Source organism: Myotis nattereri, assembly GCF_964212035.1.
Source record: "Myotis nattereri genome assembly, chromosome: 20".
NCBI lineage: Eukaryota > Metazoa > Chordata > Mammalia > Chiroptera > Vespertilionidae > Myotis > Myotis nattereri.
This window is the reverse complement of record NC_138096.1, coordinates 15,148,138-15,160,999: the sequence shown is the minus strand read 5'-3', so window position 1 is coordinate 15,160,999 and position 12,862 is coordinate 15,148,138.

The following is a 12,862-nucleotide window of genomic DNA, read 5'->3' as shown; positions in this document are numbered from 1 at the left end:
CGTGTTTATCCGAGAGGGGCTTCCGAAGAGGAGATCTGACAAGAGTTTGGGTTTGTTAGGCTTCAAGAGGTCCTTTGAAAGGCCTGACAGGGTGCCCTCGGGGGTAGAGCAGAAGGTAGGGGCCCTTCCGGAGGGAGGGAGGAATGGGTGCTCCCATAATGAAGGGTTATGGTGAAGTGTTGAGATGGGAAAAAGCAAGTAAACGTGAGAAGGCCAAAGGGTAAGAACCATTGTGTGGCCAGGTCAAGGTGTGGGTTTAGTTTGCGGTGAGGTTAAGCCTCCTTTTACACGTCTTGGCTGTGCATGTTGCCTTGTTGGTTATTTGTTCCTGTCTCCTGCCCATTTTTTCATTTGGACGGTTTGCCTTTTATTTATGGAATAGAGGCCCAGTGCACGAAATCCGTGCACAGGGTTGGGGGGGGGGTCCCTCAGCCCTGCCTGCACCCTCTCCAATCTGGGATCCCTCGGGGGATGTCTGACTACCAGTTTAGACAGGGGATCAGGCCTAAACTGGCAGTCAGACATCCCTCTCACAATCCGGGACCGCTGGCTCCTAACTGCTCACCTGCCTGCTTGCCTGATCACCCCTAACTGCCCTCCCCTCCCAGCCTGATCGTCCCTAACCGCCTCTACCTCAGCCCCCACCACCGTGGCTTTGTCCGGAAGGAGGACTGGACGACCAGACAATGTCCGGTCCACCTGGTCTAATCAGCATATTACCCTGTTATTAGTATAGCTATTTAGGCCTCTTAAGATATATACTCTGGAGCAATGCTAATCTCTGGTCAATTAGATTCGTTCGGATATTCTTCCCTGGCTGTGGTTTCTCTCCACCTCCCTTAAGGATCTTACGATGCCACGGTGACTTTAAAACGTTGGTGTTGTTAACCGTGTTAGCCCTTCGCCTGTACACTGTGCCTTTGAGTCTTCTATAAGTGATCTCCCCGGCCCTCGATGCTTTCTAACAGCTAAAATTTTAATTTTCACATTCAGATTTTAAATCCACCTGAGACTTATTTCTATGTATTGTATTTAGAAGGGACCCACTTTGGTTTCCCACTTGAGGTCTGGGCCTGTGCTCTGAGGGTTTGGAGGGGCTGGCACAGGCAGAGGGGGCTCCGTTGTCACCACAGACACTGGGGCACGGTCTGCTCTGGGTTCAGGAGGAAATGGGTGGATTTACATCAGGGAACTTACAGACAAGTGTGTATTCCAGGCCGTGAGGAGATGCAGACGTGAAAAGACTCAGTCTCCAGGGCCTGGGAGCCGACTCCCTGAAAGAATTTTTCGTTTCCAGAAGCACAAGTCAGACCCAAGGGGACTGGGCTGGCAAAACGAAGAGCAACACACAAACACACCGAGCTGGCCAGAGACACCTGTGCCTGAGGGCTCGGCACCTGAGCACCTGAGGGGACCCCGCCCTTTCCGGACCCCAGCAGGCCACACCAGGGAGCCAGGTGTGAAAAAATGTACGACAGTCCACATCACAAAAGTCTTTGGGGTCCTCAATAATTTTATTTTGTTCGTTACTCCTCGCCTGAGGATATTTTTCCATTGATTTTTTAGAGAGAGTGGAAGGGTGGGGAGAGACACACAGAGAGAAACATTGATGTGAGAGAGACACATCGTTTGGTGGACTCCCGCCCGCTCCCCAACAAAGGCCAGGGATCAGTCCCCAGGCCGTTGCTCTATCCACTGAGCCACACCTGCTGGGGCCTCAATAATTTTTAGGAGTGGAAAGGGGTCCTGAGACCAAAGGGCTGGAGGCGGCCCCAGGAAGGCTGCTGCTTTGGTCCGGTGGGTTTCAGTTCTGCTGCCCTTAACCACTTCGCCTTTCCAAGGGACTCCATTTGCGGGAGTTTCTCCTCCTGTGAGCTCTGAGCTGGGATGGCCACACGAGGGCAGCAGATCCCGCCGGGAGCCACCCTGCGGGCCTCGCCTGGGCTCACGGGTCCTGCAGCCGAGTTCCTGTGGGGTCTCCAGCCAGCGGTGCAGGAGAAGCGAGGGTGCGAGGCCCAGGTCCCTGCCTGGTGGAGGCCAGGCCCTGCGTGCTCCCTGCAGGAGCCGGGAGCGACGAGGACCGGGGTTTTGATGGCCGGAGCCTGGCCACGCAGGGGTGACCCGTTCAGCGAATGCGCACCATCACCTCCACGTGCAGGGCTGGGCTGGAAGCCCGTCTCCCGGAGCCTCAGCTCTAATAACCTGGACGTGTTTGTTCCTGTTTCCATGGTCGCCGAGGGAAGGTACCCTGTGCTCTGCTGTGTTGACGTAAGAAACGTCCAGACGCTTTTTATTAGAGCGTCCCTGAGCCCAGCTGACGGCAGTTGCCGGGAAGCAAGGTCTCCGAGTCTCTGGAGAATGACAGTTTGGCGGTTCCTTTAATGCATTGGGACTTGAGGAGGGATTTAAGGACGAATGCATGCACGTGGGAGAAAGCAAGGCAGAGACTGAATTGCAGAAGAGTTCATGTGTCCTCTTAAGAGGGGTTATGCTTATTTCCAAGGTGTGTTAAGCTAGATCAGTGGTTCTCAACCTTGGCTGCACATTAGAATCACCTGGGAATCGTTTTAAAATCCTGATGTCTGGACCTCATCCTCCGGAAATTCTGTTTCTTTGTGACCAATGTGGTGGCCCCACCCCATAACAAAGAAACAGAATTTCCGGAGGATGAGGCCCAGACATCTGGATTTTAAAAAGATTCCCAGGTGATTCTAATGTGCAGCCAAGGTTGAGAACCACTGAGCTAGATGCACAGGAACAGTGGACAGGGCTAGCTGAAGGCAAAGGTAAGTTCTATGCCTGGGGCATGACTACCACCCTAACCCCCTGCCCAGCCCACTTTGTGCACCACTGTCGGTAGCGTGTAGTTACCAGGCAATCAAGTGGTCAGGCGAGACGGGGGGCAGAGGCCTTCCGCTTCCCTGATAGCTCATCTCAGGAAGATGGAGGCAGAGGGCACACGCGGCGTTTTACCCCAAACTAGGGCCTCCTCTGCATCAGAGCAGGTCATGGACATCGAGCAATGAAAGAAGGCCTCGTGGCCACTTAACTCCGAATGACCTCCGCCGCCCTGACCTGGCCGTCCAGCGAGCGCTCCTGACGCCGCACAGCATCCCCGCATGCCGGCCTGGCTCGGCGACTGGTCCGTAGAAAGGGCCTGAGCTCTAAATTCGCAAGACAAGGCTTCCAATCCCAGGTCTCCTGGGTCCTGGTCGGTGCCCTTTCCTTTCACTACAATGCCGACCCCACGTTTGTTTCCCCCTAAATACTCATCATCGTACTAAGTCAGCCCAACCACACACAGACTATCAGCAGCCCATGCGGAAGGGCGGCCTAGCGGTTAAGAGCAGGGTTTTGAGGGAGCAGGTTATGGTCCTGGTTCCACCATGTGTTAGCTGTGTGAGCTTGGACGAGTTGCTGAACCTCTCTGTGTCTCATGGTAAGCGCTCAATAAACAGTAGCTGTAAACGTCACCTCCTTCAAAATGCACAACTTTTCCAGGTGTCAGAGTCAAGAATATCAGAAGTCTTCTAATTCAGTGTTTTCTAACATGTGTTCACTCTCTTGCCTCCATTGTTGCAGCATTTGTCAAGTTCATTTGCCTGCAGAACCCCTTTCTCCCATCACCTTTGAACTTCCAGGTTGCTGGTGTTGGCACAACACATCCTAACCATCAGCCGGTGGAGAAATCTGGCCCCTCCCATAAGCGATCAGGCAGCCTCAGCTGCAACACCTCGAGGTGATCACGTGGACAGTCATGGCCTCTAAGAGAGAACGCTGACGGAGGGTTTGTCATGTGCCAGGTGCTAGATAAGCACCAGGCATCGTTATCTTATTTAATTCTTTTTTTAATGGTTTTATTGATTTCAGAGAGGAAGGGAAAGGGCGAGAGAGAGAAACATCAAGGGTGAGAGAGAATCATTGATCGGTGCCTCCTGCACGCCCCCCATTGGGGATCGAGCCTGCAATCCAGGCACGTGCCCCAACTGGGAATTGAACCACAATCTCCTGGTTCATAGGTCGACACTCAACCACTGAGCCACACTGGCCGGGCTTACTTAATTCTTATAATCACACTAAGACAGAGTTGTCTCCTTGGACAGGTGTAGAAATTGAGCCTTAGAAGAGCTAGGTGACTTGCTGAAGGCCACGTGGCTAGGAAGCACCAGCAGCAAGCCCAGGGCAGCCTGACTGTGGGACCAGCCTTCCCCACCAGCCCTCCTGCTGCCTGCAGCCGCCCGGTCCCCTCTCACTGTGGGAAAGCCCTCCTTGTGCCGAGCTGGAGCTGGTCCAGCCACGCCCTCTCCCAGGCGCACACACAGTCATCACTGGTTTCAGTGCTAATATCCTGTTTGCCATTGTTCCTGGGACTGGACCCCTCTGGCTCCTATGTCTTTTGCTCAAGTACTTCAGCATCCCTTTGGGCCAAAATCCTCAAAGCTGAACACAGTTTTATCTACTCCACTGTCATATGGTAATTGCATTTTTAGGAAATACTACCTTCCCAAAAACATAATTTTTTTTTTAAGAGGAGTTCTTATCTAATATGAGATTTTTTTAGATGGGGTTAGAGAATAGAAAATTTTAGATGGACAATAACACAGTTATTTTCTCCTGCAGGAATTTTGACCACAAAGCTGTTTTTCGGAGCTCTAGTAGCATCGCTATGACACCTTAAACATCCTGTCATTACCTCTGGCTTTTGCTCAAGTGTGATAGTCACTCTCTCTCTCTCCCTCCCTCCCCCCTCCCTCACTGCCCTCCCTCCCCACAGTAGCGCCATGTCAACAGTTTCTCACCAGCTGCACCGCTTCTGTTACCTGCATGACTAATTGTTTAGTAAAACCTAGCAGCTGGGCTGCTCATAACAGTTTTTCTCCTCCCGGACGCTGTGCTAGTTCCCGATTGTGGTCACTTTATAACCAATAGCAGTCCCCGTGATGGGAATTGTTTCCTAGTTCACCAGTGTCATAGTGCATTCTCGTTCCAAAAACACCACAGCATTAAGATCACTTGAACTCTCGGTGGGTTTTGACCCATGTATGGTGGCTTGGAACTACCCCTCTTTTGCTCTGGACTTGACCTTCATTAATTCAGCTCCAGATCTCATCGCTTTGGGCAGCTGCATTGCCCAAGGGAGCTTGTCTTCCAGCAGAATCACCCCCCCCCCCCCGCAGTCCTGCTCCACTTCTGCTTGTATTGTGGAGCCCCATGGAGGGTATTGCACTTCCATCTGTTCAAGTTCATCTGGTCAGACCTGGCCCGTCGTGTCAGCCCAGGCGACCATCTGGGAGGCTGACGCTCCTTCGGCCTCCGTGAACTGATAAGCAGGAGCCCTACACCAGGGTTTCCCGGTGGGTCGTTCTGTGGTGATAGACGTGCTCTATTCTGTGCATCGTGGGAGCTCCTGGCCACATGTGGCTATTGAGCACTTCACATGAGGCGAGTGCCACCTGCACTGTTACATGGTAGTTGTAATTTTAAATTGTATTTCACTGAACGCCTTCAGCTTTTGCATGTCTGGAAACCTCTCTCTCTCCTTCAATTCTAAGAATGTAGGACCCAAACCAAGAATGAACCAAAGGCGGGGAGACAGTGGGGCCATCCAGGCAGCCACGAAAGACGAGAGTTTATCTGACTCCCTGTTCTCCTCCGGGTCAGGACGTGTGTGTTGACTGGGAGGAGGGGAGAAGGTTTCCCAAGTGCCAAGTGCCAAGGCGCAAACCCTGAGATAAAAAGTCATAAATAGACCGAGGAGCTGACCCAGAGCCAGGCTTCGTGTCCTTGGGCTGGTAGATTCGGAGGCCAGGACCTGGTTGGGGGGCTGGGGCTGAGCAGCTGCGATGGAAATTTCCATGGGCTGTCCCCCAGTTCTTGAGAAGCTCTGGGGCTCCACACGGCAGGAGGAGGGCACGGGTTACGAAAGTGGCACAAGATGTGGTCCCAGCTCACAAGGAGCAAGGTCCCTAGAGAACAGGCGCGGGGCTGCTTGCCAAGAAAGCCAGTAAACAAGCAGGTTGGGAAAGACAAAAACAGCGGTAAGGTCGAGGCGCGGAGCCAGTCAAGATAAAGTCACTATCACCTCCCAGTTATTAGGACCCATTTCACCTTCTAAGTGGAATGTTGGAAACACACACCTCACATTAAAGGTAAACGTTGAGCCCGGCTGGCGTGGCTGGGTGGCTGAGTATCCCCTTATAACCAGGGGATCACGGTTCTATTCCCGGTCAGGGCACGTGCCTGGGTTGCGGGCTCAATCCCCAGTGTGGGGCGTGCAGGAGGCAGCCAATCAATGATTCTCTCTCATCACTGGTGTTTCTCTCTCTCTCTCCCTCTCACTTTCTCTCTGAAGTAAATAAAAATATATTTAAAAAATAAGATAAAGGTAAACGTTGACTCTATTACTTTAGGTACTATGAAGGGGGTCACAAACTATATGTTAATTTTAAAATTAAATTCATTGGGATAACATTGGCTAATAACAAAAACATTTCAGGGATACAACTTACTTTATAATGCAACATCTGTTTACTCTAGTGTATGCTCCCCACCTGAGGTCTAGTCATATTATTTTCTTAAAAGGAAAACAAATGGTCCTATATAATAAAAGGCTAATATGAAAATGGATGGAACGGCCAGTTGCTATGATGCACACTGACCACCAGGGGGCAGACGCTCAACGCAGGAACTGCCCCCGGGTGGTCAGTGCGCTCCCACAGGGGGAGCACCCCTCAACTAGAAGCCAGGCTCACGGCTGGCAAGCACAGCGGCAGTGGCGGGAGCCTCTCCCACTTCCACGGCAGTGCTGAGGATGTCTGACTGCCAGCTTAGGCTGAGGGCTCCCAGACTGCAAGAGGGCTGAGGAATGCCGCCACCCCCCCCCCCCGCAAGTGCATGAATTTTGTGCACCGGGCCTCTAGTTTATTATAGTTGCTAGTGTCTGGGATATTCTTAAGAATTCAGGTTAAAATTGCAAAATCACTTTTTAATACAGAAATCAATGAAAAGTTATCAAAAGACCTCAGTTCCATGTCTTAGTAGTAGTTCTAAAAAGCTTTAAAGTGTGTAATTTTGTAAAATAGATGTTACAACCACCCCAGGAACTGGAGGTGTGTGTGTGTTTACCTCTCTCCCTGGTTGTGTGTTTGTGTGTTGCATGCACATGTGCACATGTGTGAACCCATGATGCTCATCTCAATGCCACATTCCTGATGCGCTGGTTAAGAAGCTTTGGGTTGCAAGTAAGAGAAACCATAAGGAGAATTTATTGGTCCGCGTGGCTGAAAAGTTCAATGTTCGGGCAGACTTCCAATATGGTTTAGTCGGGGTTCCCGCTCCACGCCTCTGATTCCCTCTGCCTGTCCTCACTCGTGGCCAGATTCCTTTTCAGGCTGGTTTCTCCATGTTTGGAAGATGCCTGTGAAGAGCAACTCGGCTGGAATTTCTTGACACTGACAATTAATCTGGGGAGAGAGAGAGGCTCTTGCTTCTCATAACCACTGACCATGAGTCCTGTGCTTCATTCTGATTGGACCATCCCAGGACCAATCGCTGTGGGCCTCCCGTGTGCTGACTGACTCCGGCTCAAAGAAACCTGTCACTTTGGCATGTGGGTTGGGATTGGCCTGCACCATAGGGGTCCACTCCCGCAATTGGGTGAGGCCAATGCCACTCACACTGATGGTGACTACGCAATGGGGAGGAGACAGGGGTGTTGGAACGATATTCCCAAGGTCTACCATCCCTTGGCAGCAATTTAAATTTTTTTTTTTTAGATTTAAAGAGTACTTTCCAGATATAAGGTGCTATGGGAAGTATCAAGATACGGAGTTGACAGTTTATTAGATATAAAAAGAAAATTGACAAATAATTACAATACGCTATCAAGTGTAATGTAACAAAGAGGCATGCAATTGCTAAAGCAAAGTCCTGTATAAGTAAAAGAGAGAGACAGAGCTGCTGGCTGAGGTGATCAGAGAGGCGTCATGTAGCAAGGAAATTGGAATTCGGTCCTTTTTTTATATACATATTTTTATTGATTTCAGAGAAGAAAGGAGAGGGTGAGAGAGATAGGAACATTAATGATGAAAATCATTGATCGGCTGCCTCCTGCACGCCCCCTACTGGGGATCGAGCCCACAACCCAGGCATGTGCCCTTGACCGGAATCAAACCTGGGACCCTTCAGTCCGCAGACTGACGCTCTATCCACTGAGCAAACCAGCGAGGGCTGGAATTCGGTCTTAAAGAATGAGTAGGACTTGAGTGATTACAGATTGGAGGGGAGGACCCTGGCGGCAAGGGGGCAGCAAGAGCAAAGCCCTGGAGGCAGAACGCCGAGGGGGTCGGAGAAAGGTGGCGGCCAGGTTAGTTGGACCACAGGTTCTAGAAGTTGCCAAGGCAGGAAATGTTACCCCAGTACAAAGCTATCTCGGGGTTCAGATAATACCCGAGTAAGTAGGATGAACGGTCCCACAAAGTTAGGATGCACAGGTGATCCTGTTCTTTCAGATTTTTCTCCCGTAAAGAAAACGGGCTTCGTTCCCCATGGGCCTGATCAGTCCCAGGAAGTTCAGCATCTCTCTCCTGGGGCTCCTTCACTCACGGGTCCCCAAACCCAGAGGCGTACACAGTCCAAAGTCAGGGGGGGTTGTCTGACTTTCACATCAAGCCGGGACCACTGGTCTCTAGTCAGCCTGGTGGCCACACCAGTCCCCGGGTCTCCGTGACTCCTCGGCAAGGACAGTCCACACTGGTCACTGGAGCTTGGAGCAAGTTTGTCACTGGTGACCAGGCGTGATCCCAGCGCTCTGCAGCTCAGGTCACAGCTCTGCCCCAGGGACCCTGGGTGAGAGGTCGTCGGGGGTTCCTTGGGGATGCAGAACTCCTGTCCTCGGGCCTTCCCCGGGGTCCACGGCACCAGGAGGCAGGGAGCTTGTCCTTGGGGGCTGCACCCACCCCGTAACGACATAGCGACCTGTTCTCCCGTCTGTGGGGCCTCCCTACGCAGCCTTTCCCCAACACACACACACCCCTGGCTTCTTGGGGGGGAACGATGTGAAATGTCTTACATGAGCAGATGACTTTCTGACACCTCTCTTGGCACAAAGAAAAGAAAACCCAAAGTTCAGTCACCAGTGGGCCATTCTGCCCTTTCAGACTCGGGTCTACGCCTCTTCGTCTCTTCCAGAAATTGCTTATTTCCCCCCGGGGAGCAGGCCCTCCTGTGAACTCTTTTATCAGACGTTCGCATTGACTTTTGACTTGCTTGGTCACGGGCAAATGGAGTCTTGTGTGTGCCCTTGGTCCGTCCTTCCCTATAAGGGACCTTCTTTTCCTTGCAGCTCTTCGCCTGCCTTGACCACACTCCTGCCTGCAGAGGGCTCTTTCTTTTGGGGGCACAGGGCTCCTCTCTTTTCTAAAGTCCCCTTCACAGCCTCATCCCCTTAGCCCTGGTTCTGGACATCTCAGAAGGAAATGGTGCAAGAGATGGACCTGCAAGTAGGCTCAGCCCAGGGTTTCCAGCTTCAGTATGTTTGTCGCTTCTCTTGTTTACAGATTTGGAGCCCACACTTGGAAAGGACTCGTAAATTTAAGTGAATAAAAAAAATGTCTTATAAAGGTATACAGCGACTGTCTGAGAGAGAGAGCGAAGTAAAACATGTATTCAGTAGCTGGATGTCTTTCCGCACACACCTGAGAACTTAAGGACAAGAGTATGAATTATGTACTAATTTTTGACTTAGAGGGTTCTGCATCCCAATTTATGTCATGTAATCAGTTATTTCTCCTGGACAAAATCAACTGAGATCAGTTGCCTCGGGCAAGGTGGGGGGCGATTGGAAAGAGGGACATAAAGGAACTTTTTGGAGGGAAAAATTGTTCTATATTTTAATTGGGGTGTTGGTTATATGATCTATTCATTTGTAAAACTTATGAACTGAACTATAGACGGAAGATCTGTGCAGTTAACTGCATGCAAATTATGTCTCAATTGGAAAATAGAAAAGTTAAGCCTGTGATTAGGCAAACTTGGCCAATTTCACTATGCTACAGTGTGTTGAAAAGAAATTAATCTGAAAACAAAAAATAATACCCTATTGAGAAGGCAGACATATGCTGTAAGGATATGGTAATAGTTATAAAAAGTTGTAGGAGCCCTAACCGGTTTGGCTCAGTGGAGAGAGCATCGGCCTGCGGACTCAAGGGTCCCAGGTTCGATTCCGGTCAAGGGCATGTACCTTGGTTGCGGGCACATCCCCAGGAGGGGGCGTGCAGGAGGCAGCTGATCAATGTCTCTCTCTCATCGATGTTTCTAACTCTCTATCCCTTTCCCCTCCTCTCTGTAAAAAAGCAAAAAAATATATTTTAAAAAAAAAGTTGTAGGAAATATTATCACAGTAGTTGTAGGAAATATTAAAAATCAGCAAATAACAGGATTGCTCCTATTATGTTCTAAGGGAAATGGAAAGCAGGGGAGCAGACATTGTTAATGGGCTAAGCCAGTGTTCAGCGGTGGGAGCTGCTCCTTTTCCTTGTGCTTACTCACGTCTAATTGTGTGGTGAGCTAATTGCAGCAATTAGTCTTGCCTTCGTTGAACAGGCTTGGGAATTCCTTGAAGTCATTCTCTTAGCAGAACTGGTTGGATTTTCCGTAGTCTGGAGGCCTCCGCAAATTCTGGCCTGCGATGGTGCTCTGGAAATGACCTGGTTCCCCGCATTGGGGCTTGGGGGCGTGTGACGAATCTTGGAGCCAGTGAGTCATGCCCGCCAGGCCGCGGAGCAGTGCGGACCGTTGTGGGTTCTGCACTGTTCTCTCTGGGCACCTGCCCAGCCTCGCCTCGGCTCCAATTAATCACATGTTGAAAACAAACAGGATTGTTCACAGCAGCACTGTTTGAAATGGCAAGAGAATGAAAACAGTCCTCATGACCATCGAGGGAAGACTGGTTGAATAGCTTATGATTTATCCACATGATGTAATGCTGAAAAAAAAAAAAATGAGGACTCTCTATGTGCAAATTTGGAAAGGAGTTCCAAGCCATGTCATCCAATGAAAAAAATAGAACAAAGTGTACGGATGGCCGTTTCTATAAAATATGAGTGCGTGTCTGTATTTGCTTGTCTAAAGAAACTTTGAAAAGAGACAAGAAACTTGATAACAGTGGTGACATTTGTGTGGGAGGGTGGGGGGCCATTGGGGTTGGGGAAGTGGGTAGGAGAGACATGAAGTAGGGGAAGACTTTTCACTGCAAACCTTTTTAAAATAGTTTTTTTTAAAAAAAGTCATGTGAATGGATTACCTAAAGAAAGGTGAAGATCAGTTAATTAAAATGTTCAGAAGTCTTTAAAAATAGGAAAATGTGTTAGCGGAAGGGGAGCACTAATGATTACCTAATCCAGAATTCCCCACACAGGGCTTGTGCAGGGGGCACAGGCAACCCACATACTTAAAGCAGCACAGGCTTGCTCGTTTCATTGTGCTTTTTTAAAAAATCCTCACCAGAGGAGATAGGTCTTATCTAATAAAGAGGGAATATGCAAATTGACTGTCACACAGTAATGGAGGCAGGGATTCTGTAACACAAGATGGCTGTGCCCACAGCGGAGGCCAAGTTCCTGTAATGAGCCTTAACAAGCAATCAGCAGGGACCTGAGGCTGTGCCCCCGCCCCTCTGGTGCTGGGCTGGGGGACCTCAGCTGCGCCATCACCCCGGCATTTGGCTGGGGGACCTGAGGCCATGTCCCCCCGCCATGCAGGGCTTGACAGGGGACCTCAGGCCGCACCTCCCGCCCCAGCGCTGGGCTGGGGGACCTCAGGCTGTGCACCCTGACCTAGGCCGGGGGACCTGAGGCTGCGCCCCCCCGCCTGGCGGGGCTTCACTGGGGAACTCAGGCCGCACCCCCTGGCCTGGGCCAAGGGACCTCAAGGCACACCCCCCGGTTTGGGCTGGGGGAACTCAGGCTGTACCCCCTACCCCAGTGCCAGGCCAGGCAACCTGAGGCTGCACCCCCCCACCTGGCGGGGCTTGACAGGGGTGGGGCTGGCTGGGTCTGAATCTAGCCCAATGGGGGTGGCTGGCCAGGTCGGGGCCTCGCGTGATTTTGAGGCGCACGTGGGTGGGCAGGGACTTGACCAGGGGTGGGCAAACTTTTTGACTCGAGGGCCACAATGGGTTCTTAAACTGGACCGGAGGGCCAGAACAAAAGCATGCATGGAGTGTTTGTGTGAACTAATATAAATTCAAAGTAAACATCATTACATAAAAGGGTACGGTCTTTTTTTTTTTTTAGTTTTATTCATTTCAAATGGGCCGGATCCGGCCCATGGGCCGTAGTTTGCCCACGGCTGGACTTGACTCTGGTTCCCATGGCGTGCCCCAGACTCTGACAGGAGGAAGATTTTCATATATATTTTCTTTCATTTCTGACACTTCTATTATACAGAAAGGGCAAATAGCAATATTAAAATATTTCCTCTAATTAGTTCCCTTTTAATGTGCACAAATTTCATACACCAGGTCACTAGTATATATATAAATGATATTTAGAAGAAGGGAGAGAAACATCAGTGTGAGAGAGAAGCATCTATCTATTGCTTCCTGCATGGACACTGACTGGGGATCAAACCCAAAGCCTAGGTATGTGCCCTGACCAGCAATTGAACCTGCAACCTTTTGGGACGATGCTCCCACCCAATGAGCCACCTGGCCAGGGCTCATGGTGCTTACAGCACTGCACTTTGCAGATAACTGCATTTAAAAAAATTGAATGTTTGGGGTGACCTTGTGTCGAGCAAATTGAAAATCATCTGGAAATAATTCACCATTCCAGATGCCATTAAAAACATTCACGATTCATGG